This window comes from Gossypium arboreum, chromosome 2 (assembly GCF_025698485.1).
Source record: "Gossypium arboreum isolate Shixiya-1 chromosome 2, ASM2569848v2, whole genome shotgun sequence".
NCBI lineage: Eukaryota > Viridiplantae > Streptophyta > Magnoliopsida > Malvales > Malvaceae > Gossypium > Gossypium arboreum.
Window position 1 is genome coordinate 92,816,984 of NC_069071.1, and position 10,655 is coordinate 92,827,638.

Consider the following 10,655-nt stretch of genomic DNA (forward strand, 5'->3'; position numbering starts at 1 on the left):
TACATATGAATGAGTAGAACCAGGGTCAATCAATGCAATCACATCAGTATCAAAGAGAGTGAAAGTACCGGTAATAACATCAGGCGAATAAGCATACTCGCGTGCGCGTATAGCATAAGCTCTAGCAGGAGCATGTGCCTCAGATTTGATCGTAGCATCTCTAGACCCTCTCTGACCGCCACTAGCATTCCACGTATTCCTAGGTGGTCTACCTCGAGCTGTAGCAGTACTCGGTTTCCCATTCTGATTCATATTTTGCTCTGACAATCTCGGGCAGTCTTTGATGAAGTGGTCAGATGATCCGCATCTATAACAGGAGTGATCATGAAATCAACAACTCCCCGAATGCCATTTTCCACAAAACTTGCACTCGATCCTATCCCGACGATCATTTCCAACACTGGCAACTGAAGTGGCTCGTGTACTTATAGGAGGTTGATCACGGTCTCATCTGGAAAAGCCCGAAGTGTTCTTAGATATGCCTGAATCATCTCAAAATTTCTTTGATGTTTGCTGAAAAGGCTTTCCTGAAGATCTTTTACGAAACTCTCTAGCTCCAACATCAGCTTTCCTTTTCTCTTTACTAAGCTCCTCGGCTTTGCAAGCTCGCTCAACAAGAACTACGAACTCTCTGATTTCAAGAATGCCAACAAACATTTTAATATCTTCATTTAACCCGTCCTCGAAGCGTTTACACATAATAGCCTCAGATGATACACATTCCCGAGCATATCTACTAAGTTTGACGAACTTCCGTTCATAATCAGTAACTGACATGGAACCCTGTTTAAGTTCAAGAAATTCTTTCCGTTTCTTATCGCTGAACCTCTGACTGATATACTTTTTTTGGAATTCAGTTTGGAAGAACTCCCACGTCACCCGCTCTCTGGGTACAATAGAAACCAATGTATTCCACCAAGAATAGGCAGAATTACGTAGCAAAGATATAACACATTTCAGGCATTCATCGGGTGTCCAAGATAGTTCATCAAGTACTCGAATAGTGTTGTCCAACCAAAATTCAGCTTGCTCGGCATCATCACTATTTGTAGCTTTAAATTCAATAGCCCCGTGCTTTTGAATTCTATCAACCGGGGGCTTATTCAACCTCATCTGATCAATTACCGGAGGTATCGTGGGTGCAGGGGGTGTATTTGTCGGAAGTGGGGTTTGTGGAGCAGCTGCATTAGTTCGAATGTATTGGTTAAACCAATCATTCATCACATTATAAAAAGGCTTGTCTAGGCTCGTCATTTTGATTGCTCATAATAGGTTGAGAGTCCATCGGCGCTGTCCCGTGTGCGGGAGCAGGCGCTACACTCTCTACATCATCAGCTATCGCTCGATCAGGATCGGGATCCATTACTATACGAAAACACATTTTTAACTGTCAAAAATCATCACACTATCGTATTAAAACTATATGGCATGTATAGCTAGACTCATATACGCAACGTTAGTCCTAGAATTGACTAAATCGTAGCTCTGATACCCATAAAATGTAACACCCCTAACCCGAATCTGATCGCTAGATTAGGGCTAAGAGGTATTACTGAACTAAACATTTAATTATCTCATTCACATTGTCAATAAACATAAACAAAGATCGAGCTGAAATACATACTGATATTTAAGTTATAAGCCATTTTCGTATGGCCAAAATATTTACAATTTCAAAACATTGTTATCATCAGCCTAACCTATACATGCCATATCGAGTCCAAAATATAACTGTACCCAAAAAGATCGATAGTGTGATGAATCACGATGATCCCTGAGTCGGTGGCCAAAATAAAAAATCTATAAAATAGAGAAATAATGAACAGAGTAAGCTTTCAAAGCTTAGTAAGTTTTAAGCATCACAAACAATTAAAGACTTATCAAAAATCGAAACATTCATTTAAACAGACTTATTCTCAATTCATAAAACTGTTAAATGTTTTAGATTATTCCATTGATGAGCTTGCAAATTTTTTGAAGTTTAATGATAGAATATTAAGCTTAGTTGTAAAATATTACTATTTTGTAAAGTAGTTTTTAGTGATTTTAATGTTAAAGGACTAAACTATTTAAATGGTAAAATTTCATGAAAATTTTGTGAAATCATGATAAATATGGGCTATAGAAAGACCCTAGGATATTCAGCTAGCATGAGTTGTGGTTAAATGTGGTTAATTTCCAAGTTTTAGGTTGAGGGACTAAATTGCATAAAGGGTAAAATCTAGGGTAATTTTGTAAATTAATAATAAAAGGGCATATATGTAACACCCTTAACCCGTATCTGTCGCTAGAACAGGATTTCGGAGTATTACTGAAACTTTCAGAACATTTTTCAAACAAATTATGTAAATTACTATTCATTAGCCGAGAATATTCAAAACGTCCCTTGCTTGGACCCTCGAGGCCCAATACGAGCATTAGAATCGAGTAGGGACTTAATCGGGAACTCTAAGAATTTTTCGCGACTTTTCAAAATTTTTCCAAGGTGCAGGGATCACACGCCCGTGTGGTCCAAGGGACACGCCCGTGTGACCCTCGGACACGCCCATGCTGCAGGCCGTGTTAGACCCCGTGTAACTCTCTGACTTGTGCACACGGCCATGCCAGATACCCGCGTGCTAGGCCATCTGGTTAATTAATTTAATTCGAAATTAGGTGAAGGTTTCACACGACCAAGACACACACACACGTGTTCTAAGAAGTGTAGCACACACGACTGAGACACACGCCCGTGTCTATGCCCGTGTGCTCAATTCTGATCATTCTGTTTCTCAAAATTACGGTGCAGGGGACACATAACCTAACCACATGCCCATGTTACCAGGCCGTGTGCCACACACGGTCTAGACACACACCCGTGTGTCTGCCCGTGTGGACAAAATGAAGCCATTTCTAGCTTCATTTCTCACCCAAAATTTCACCCAAGACCTGCACTTGAAACACACATCCAGTACCAACCAATCCAAGCATTCAAATTTAACAATTTCATCATTCATCATGGCATACCATGACATGCATATGTGTTTATAAACTTAGCTTGGATTAACTTAGGCATTAACATCATTTGACCATATATACTTTACATATAACACACATCCAGTACCAACCAATCCAAGCATTCAAATTTAACAATTTCATCATTCATCATGGCATACCATGACATGCATATGTGTTTATAAACTTAGCTTGGATTAACTTAGGCATTAACATCATTTGATCATATATACTTTACATATATTTAACCACCATAACATGATATTACAAGTATATCAAAACAACCATTAGTAGCCATTCCAATGGCTAGATTACAAGCATCATTATCAATCCACTAATGATCAAATTGTCTTATACATACCATTATACCAAAATGATTTTTCCATATATATATACACCCAAAATAACTAGTTGATAGTGTGATGATGCTCCAATGATCTCCAATCTTCGTGAGCTTTCCAGCACTATAAAATAGGGGAAAAATAAACGCAGTAAGCATTACATGCTTAGTAAGTTTGTATAACGGAAACTAAACTTACCAATCCAGTTTATTAAATCTAAGCATACAATATCATGTTTTCCATCCATTTGGCTAAATTGCCTAAAAACATATATTAAATCAAACATGTTAGTCATAAGGTTTACATATACATCAAGTAAGAATAGATGAGTTTATTATGCAATACTCTTTCAAGACATTATCATTTCATCTCATAATTCTCATGCCATGTCAAGAGTTTTATGTCCATTGAATCATTGAAATTCCGATGGATGCTCAAGTAGTACACTCGAGGTGCACAATTCAATAATCTGTCAATTGTTATTCAAGGGTACCCATCAGGGCACTTAATCAAGGAACACACTTTTGAGCCACATATCGTAGAACAGGATTACCAGTCCAAGCTAAATACTTTATATCACGTAAGCTCAAAAGAGCTCAATTAGGATTATCAGTCCAGGCTAAACCGTAATCGCAACGTATTCTCGAGAGGTATTATATCCGAATTACCCGTCCGGGCTAAATCCTTTCTATAACAAGGTCAGTAGGATTACTCGTCTGAGCTAAATCCCGTCCGCAACAAATGCAAGACCTTATTCATTTTGGGAAAGCGATATATTCATCGGAATTCTATATTCAATTGGGACTTAACCTTTTTTCTCCATATCAAGCATGTATTAAATTTCTCATTATAGCATTCAAGTAATGTAGATCAATATAAGTCACATTCCATACAACACAAAATTCAATTAAACATATTTACATGCTCGATTAAGTTACACGAACTTACCTCAACACTAGTTCGCATATAAAATCTACTAATCCGAAACCTTTTGTTTTCCTCAGTCTAACCTCGAATTTGTGTTGCCCGGATCTCTATAAATAGCTTTAATCATCAATTCACATATTTCATATTTATTAGGACTTAATTTGCGCCTTAGGAAAATTACCATTTTCCCCTAACATTTCCAAAAATTCCAAATTTGTCTCTACGCTCGAAAAATGAAACTTGTGCAATTTACTCCTTATTCCAAGCCTAACCAAAATCCATTACAAAATTTGCAGCACATGTATTCATAAAAATTTAGAATTTTTCTTCAATTTCACAAGTTACATTTTAGTCCCTAAATCCTATTTTCATCAAAAATAGCTTTGTAAAAGTTGTTTACGTAACTACCTGTTTTAGGGTCTAATCAAAACAGTGGTTTTGAGACCAAAAATTTAAATTAGAAATGTTTATTTTGATATTGTTTTAAGGTCTACAATATGATTGAATGATTGTGTGAAAATTTCATTAAGAAATTTTATCGATAAGCTGTCTAATTTGACTAATAGGACTAAATTGCAATAAGTGCAAAATGTGTGTTCTAGAAGCTAGAGGCGTTTAATTGCTATGAAATTTTAAATTGGAGGTCCTTAAATGGTAATTAGACCATTTTACTTTAAGTTGGACAAAAATGGACATGGTAGGGTGAAATTTCAAAGTTTGGCATTAATGGCATTTTGGTCATTTGGCTAATAAAGACAAAATATAACAAATAAAAGATGTCATCTTCCCCAATTTAATCCCCATGGCCGAATTTCTCAAGGGTTTCCATAGCTAGGGTTTGGTCACTTTCAAGCTCAATTGTTAGTCCATTCTTGTCCCCGTTTTTAATTATTTTCATGTTTTTGAGATCCGGGTAAGCTAAACTAACTTTTTCAAAGACTAATTTGAAAGAAAGATAAGGTTTAAAATTTTACCCATGTTAGATATTTGTTTATTTTGATGTCTAATGGTAGAAAATGCATGTTTGGTGTTAGATAAACAACTTTTGCTAAGTGATTTCCGGTAAAAATGTAAAAAAGGACTTATTTGTAAAAGATATAAAATGAGTAGTAAAAGTGTGATTAAGTGGACAATGTGGGCTGGTATGAGTATGAAAATGGTTCAGTTAGGCTTCGGTTTTGAATAAATTGAATACATTTCATTTTACGAGCCTAGGGACTAGATTGTAAAATTATGAAACATTAGGGGCAAAAATGTAACTTTTGCCATAATATGATTTTTGGGCTAAATCGAATAATCTGAGTATTAAATAAGTTAAATTTGTTATTACAGATCAAGAAAAAAATGAGGTTCTTACCTAGATCGGTGGAAAAACCAAGTGTTTGACGATTAGGTCCAATTCTATTATTTTTGTACCAAGGTAAGTTCGTATGTAAATAATGCATTTGTTATATTTATGTTTTAAATGCTTTAATATTGCATGAATTGTGATTGATTCTTTGGACGTATTCGATAAAGTTTTGACAAGCGAGAAATCCGGGTTGAACCTTAGGAATAGAATAGGATACGAGTGACATGTCACTAGGAACCCATGTGTATATGCGATTATGTAATCCGGGTGCTGGTCTCGTACGTCCTACCAGTGGCTGGGTAGTCTGGCATGTATTATGGATACCTGAGAGCTTGTGTGAGCAGCATTGTGTGGCTACGTCCTAACTGACAACTTGTGTGAACAAGCCTGTGAATAGCTCGAAAATGAGCCTATATGTATTATGAGATATGAGGTAGCTTCGACTACATATATGGCACTTGTGTGCAAGATTTTTGAGTATCCGTTAATATTTTGAGTGTTCAACGGGAATGTCAAAGTTGTGAAAGGATATGGTTATGTTGCGAGTTGGTACAGGTATGTACGTAAAACTCATAAGTAATGAGCTCGATATGTGATGAACTCTTGGTAGGATTATGATTGAGTAAGTTATGACTATGAGATTTTGATAACGTTCATGGTAATCTTCATCATGTTAATTGTATGTTAGATGTGTGGTTATGATGCTTATTATTTGCATAGGAACTTATTAAGCTATATAGCTTACTCCCCTTCCTTTCCCTTGCTTTATAGTGTCACCAAGCTAGCTCGGGATTTGGAGACCGTCGGAGATCCACTCACACTATCAACAATTATTTTGGTACCAATGAATTCAACATTTTGAGTTATGGCATGTATAGAGGATACAGTCATTTTGTTATGTGTCATAATTGTTTTGGCCAAATGTGTTCGCTTATATTAGTTAGAAGTTCATTTTGTATAAGGACATTTGAAATGAGCTAATATTCGTTATAAGTACATTTATAAAATGATGCCTTTCATGAATGATGTGTTGATGTCTTGGTTGTGGATGATAGGTGTATGTATATGCTGGGATTGGTGCTATGTTTTGTTGTGTAGGTGTGTGCATTAAAGGGTGGCAAAATGGCCCACAGGTAGATAGCCTTATTTTTGTCCACACAGGTAGACACACGGGTATGTGTCTAGGCCATGTGTGACACACAGTGTGACAGCCCAAAATTGACCCTAGTCGGAATGTGGTTTCGAGACCACAAAACCGAGGCATAAAAATAATTTAATGCTCATCTTGATGCTTATGATATGTGTTAATTCGTGTGTGACATTTTCGATGTTTGATTTAGAGTTATAAATGTGAATTTCACTAGAAAGGACCTAGTAGAAAACTTTGAAAGTATGATGGGGAAATGTGTGATGACTAATTAAAGCATGCATGCAAAACAATGGCCTTGCATGTCAAATATCCCTCTTTTATAGGAGGTGGCCGCCATGACAAGGAGTATGGGCTAAACATGTCATGAAACATGTTTTGTTGGTGCATTAGGGAGAAACAATAAACAAATAAGTATGGGTAATAAAGAAAGAAAAAAAATGTGTGTGAGTGAACCCCCATTGCCGTGCATTGAAGAAAAGAAAAGAAAAAAATTTTGCTCATCCATTTTTCATTCTCTCTTGACCGAAAATACTAGAGGGGAAGGGAGGAATTTTGCTTCATGCTTGGTTTGGAAGAGGATTAGGAAGAGGTTTGGCTATTCTTGCATCAAGATTAAGGTATGTTTGAGGTTGTGCCATGAGATTCATGCATGTTTTTAGTGGATAGCTTGATGCTCTTGTTAGCCCATGGTTCAAACCTTTGTTATATCATGGGGATGGTATTTGGCCAAGGTGGATTTTGTGTTAATGCCATTGCATGTTAAATATGAAGCTTGCTAATGATATATGTGATGGTGGATTGATAGCTCTTGGACTTTCTTTTTAGTATTTTGAGTAAGACATCAAGTTCTTTGTTTAATCATGACCAAAATTATGGTGTTGTGATGTATTCGCCATGGTACATCCAAAAGTGTGATTTATGCTCATTGCATGGAAAGTAAGATTTGTGTTTTGAAATTATGTTCATGTTTAGTTACAATCAACTTGAGATTCGGCTCTAGCATATATATATGTATATATGTTTGTACATGATGTATTGGTATGACATATATACTATTTCAAGGTGTATATTTGCTTGTGATGATGTTTTGGTTATGAAGTAAATGAGAGATGTGTATTGAGCTACGATATGTAATGCGTTAGTTAGTAAAATGTATGCTGTTTTTGTGTGGTATTAAGTGTATAATTGGCCTCAACATGGACATGCATATTCGCCACATGAGGGAAATTGGTGTGCATGCATTCGGTTAGAGGCAAGCATATTGATGCCTATTCTTGGCTTAGAAAATTTGGCTAAGAGGAATATTAACTAATGTGTTGAGTTCGATTCATGATTTCGTACATATCGACTTTGATGCCTAATGAGTATATATATTGACTAAGTACCTTGAATTCCTCTTCGATGCTCAAATGATTAAATCGATTTATTTGTTAAATTAAGCTCAAGAGCAAAGGGAACTAGATCCGACAAAGGGAAGGAAAAAGTGGTCGAATAGCCATTGAAATCGCTTCGACGACATCCTAGGTAAGTTCTTGAGTAATAGAGCTTAAATTCTGAATTGATTAGATCATGTTTAAAGCAAATTAAAATCATGCTCTTTGTGTGTGGCTATTGAGCCGAAATTGCAAGTGTGAAAAGTGCCTTGTGTTTGAGTTTTGCTATTGAAAATGAGATACTAATGTGTCATAATTTATTGATAATTGTGCTCGGTTATTCAATGATGTCCGAGCTAAGTCCCAAGGCTTTGTGCTAAGTGACTATATCCGGACTAGGATCCGAAGGCATTCGTGCGAAGTTAATAAATCGGGCTAAGCCCAAGGCATTTGTGCAAGTTACTAAACCGGGTTAAGTCCGAAGGCATTCGTGCGAGTCACTATAACCGGCTTCGTCCGAAGGCATTTGAGCGAGTCGTTATATCCGGTTAAATTCAAGGTACGTGATTCGAGAATGAGCGATCTTGCTGTAAAATTTTCAGTTAATACGCTTGAAAAATTCCAGCAATGAGGTATGTTCGTATGTGCTTGAATTAGTTGATTCCTTCAATAATATTCGCTCAGTCGAGTAATGAGTTTCTAGTATTTGGCTAAGATGATCCCTTATGTATGAACATAGGGGTTGGAATGTGAAATGAGTAGGATATTGAGAATTTGTGCATATGAAATTATTCGTTAGCTTTATGAATGCTATGCTTTTGTTGTGCTGGAATTTCTTGCTCAAACTTACTAAGCATAAATTGCTTACTCCGTTTTCTCTGTTTCTTTGTTTATAGATTTTGGCTCATCAGCTATCGGACTCGGGATTTTTGGAAGTCGAAGTCTCCCACACTATCAAAGCCCCCATTTTGGTACAATTTTGGTTGAACTTTGAAATGGCATGTATAGGACTACCCTTTTGTTGAAGGTCATGTACCTTTCGGTTTTGTGTAAACTTGGATGGCCATGCGAAAATGGCTTATATACGTTTTTAGCATAGTACCATAATCATTTGTATGTTGATCATTATGAGGTATGGAATTGTTTTGAAACGATTAGCCATTGGAATGGTTAATCATGATCACACTTTGTGCTATGTATGCAAAAAGGGCCAATTGAATCATGGAAATCATGAAATAGGTAAAGCCTACCTTAAAGGCAGATGCTGACAGCAGCAGTGATGTGGATGTGAAAAATCACTAAAAATAGTAGGAATGGTATTAAATAGTGAATAAATTATGTAAATGAACTTTGATGAATCTACTTTCATATGGAAGAAACGAAACGGTCATATGAGTTATATGTTAAGAGATATTAAAGTTCTCGTGAAACAGGGCCAGAACGGTTTCTGGATCCCCTGTTCCGAGTTTGGAAATTCATTGTAAATTAACCAGAGATAATTAGGAGTCATGCCATATATTTATAGATTCCTGTCTGAGTTTAGTTTCTATAGAAACAAACGGTATCACTATTAAAGCCCTGTACAATGAGATATTCAATTCGTAACGCACGAAGGTCAGTGTAGTCGAACCCTGGAATAGGGGAGACTTTAACTAATAAACTGTATTAATTGGCTTGACCAAAAATTATAGAAAAAAATATGTAGATGGAAATATGAGTCTAGTTTCATGGAAAAATTACGAAACTAATTTTTGAGCTTTGAAACTCAAGATATGATTTTTAAGGCGACAGTGATGTAGTGACCAGCTAGTCTGGAAATTTCTAAATGAACTGTGAAAATAGTTAAGTCTGTGTGCACCTTGTGTTCGATTCTGGTAACGGACTCGGGTACGGGGTGTTACAATTTTATTGGTATCATAGCTACGGTTTAGTCGATTCTAGGACTACCGTAACGCGTTTGGGTCTAGCCATACATGCCATTTTATGTGATTATTTGATAGTGTGGTGATTTCTGACGTTTGAATTTGTATTTATTCATAGTAATGGATCCCGATCCCAACCGAGCGATAGTTGATGATGTGGAGAGTGTGGCGCCTGCTCCCGCACAAGGGACAGCGCCGGTGGACTCTCAACCTGTTGCTAGCAATCCGAATGATGAGGCTAGGCAAGCTTTCTATAGCGTGATGAATGATTGGTTTAACCAATACATTCGAACTAACACGGCTGTTCCACAACTTCCATTCCCGACTAATACAACCCCCGCACCTACAATGCCTTCGGTAACTGACCAAATAAGGTCGAATAAGCCCCCGGTTGATAGAATCCGAAAACATGGGGCTACTGAATTTAAAGCTACAGATAGCAATGATGCCGAGCAAGCTGAATTTTGGTTGGACAACACTATCCGGGTACTCGATGAGCTATCTTGTACGCCCGATGAATGTCTAAAGTGTACTATCTCCTTGCTACGTGATTCTGCCTACTATTGGTGGAGTACTCTGACTTCTGTTGTGCCCCGA